This window comes from Acipenser ruthenus, chromosome 57, assembly GCF_902713425.1.
Source record: "Acipenser ruthenus chromosome 57, fAciRut3.2 maternal haplotype, whole genome shotgun sequence".
NCBI lineage: Eukaryota > Metazoa > Chordata > Actinopteri > Acipenseriformes > Acipenseridae > Acipenser > Acipenser ruthenus.
Window position 1 is genome coordinate 2,536,297 of NC_081245.1, and position 1,988 is coordinate 2,538,284.

Consider the following 1,988-nt stretch of genomic DNA (forward strand, 5'->3'; position numbering starts at 1 on the left):
AGAGAGAGAGAGAGAGAGAGAGAGAGAGAGAGAGAGAGAGAGAGAGAGAGAGAGAGAGAGAGAGAGAGAGAGAGAGAGATCTAGTGTATGAAATAAGAGAGATCTAGTGTATGAAATAAATACTGTGGGCAGAGAGATGAGAAACTCTATGGAAACAATAAATTTCAAAATGTATTTATAAATATAGGTCGATTTGTATTTTATTTTTAAGTTGCAAGGTGTATGAAGAGTTTTGACAAACATACTTGATCATGCAAATGTTTGACAAGTTTTATAATTGTAAAAAGTTTTTTAGTATTTAAGTTAAATGTTTTGGTTGTTGCATCACAAGGATTGAAAATTGTGCTTTAGCAATTAAAAAAAAAACTATAAGAACCCTTCAGATATAGTTTATAAATTGCTTTTATAATATTGTTAGGACAACATTAGTGAGATTAGGGAAGATGTTTTTCAGCTGAAACGAGTATCTGACAAAACCAAACACAGGCAAAATAATAGGAAAAGTACAATGGAAACAAAATGAGTATACTTGTGTGCTTTTCATTGGAATGATACAAACTCAGGTAATGACAGTTTCCGGACGCTAGAGGGCGATAGCACCTCCATCACACAGTGCATGGTATATTATTATTATTATTATTATTATTATTTATTTCTTAGCAGACGCCCTTATCCAGGGCGACTTACAATCGCAAGCAAATACAAATACATTCAAGTGTTACAATACAGGTCATACAATAAGAGCAAGAAATACAATAATTTTTTTTCAAGTGTGACAAAAAACAATTCAATAATACAGCAGATAATAGTGAAAGTTACATCAGGATATGATTAAATAGTGATAGTTACATCAGGATATTATTAAGTACAAAATACTACAGGTTAAACACTTGGCAGATTACAATATTCTGAAGTACAGGATTAAATGTAGTAAAATAGGGGGCAGATAAGAGCAAAATAAAGCATATTTAAATGAAGGGTGATAGTGTCCCAGGATACAACAGAGGAGTTCGACAGGTGCTGTTTGAAGAGGTGAGTCTTAAGGAGGCGCCGGAATGTGGTCAGGGACTGGGCAGTCCTGACATCTGTAGGAAGGTCGTTCCACCACTGCGGAGCAAGGGTGGAGAAGGAGCGGGCTCAGGAGGCAGGGGAGCGTAGCGGAGGTAAAGCCAGTCTTCTAGTGCAGGCGGAGCGGAGAGGTCGAGTGGGGGTGTAGGGAGAGATGAGGGTCTGGAGGTAGCTGGGTGCAGTCTGGTCAAGGCATCTGTAGGCTAGTACAAGAGTCTTGAACTGGATGCGAGCGGTGATTGGGAGCCAGTGGAGCGAGCGGAGTAGTGGAGTAGCGTGGGCGAAGCGAGGCAGAGAGAACACCAGGCGGGCAGCAGATTTCTGGATGAGCTGGAGCGGACGGGTGGCGGACGCAGGGAGGCCAGCCAGGAGGGAATTGCAGTAGTCTAGGCGGGAGAGTACCAGGACCTGGACCAGGAGCTGGGTAGCATAGTTGGTATATATATATATATAGGTTATTTCCTATCTATATATATAGGTTATTGGGGGTACACTCACTTGGTTTAACTGTTGCTCGGATCGAAAATTGTGCTTTAGCAATTGAACAAGAACTGTAAGAAGGATAAAAGAAAAAAAAAACTCAACCAAAAATGGTGGATCCTTTGCATTAAATTGAAGTTCCTATTTATTAAACAACCAAAACACACCAGTTTCAGATACCGTATTTAAAAAATCCATACAAAATAAAACAGAATTATTATTTCCTTATGGTCATAAGGGCAGCAGTGTGGAGTAGTGGTCAGGGCTCTGGACTCTTGACCGGTGGGTTCAATCCCAGGTGGGGGCCACACTGCTGTTGTACTCTTGAGCAAGGTACTTTACCTAGATTGCTTCAGTAAAAACCCAGCTGTATAAATGGGTAATTGTATGTAAATTATATATATATATATATATATATATATATATATATATATCTCAAT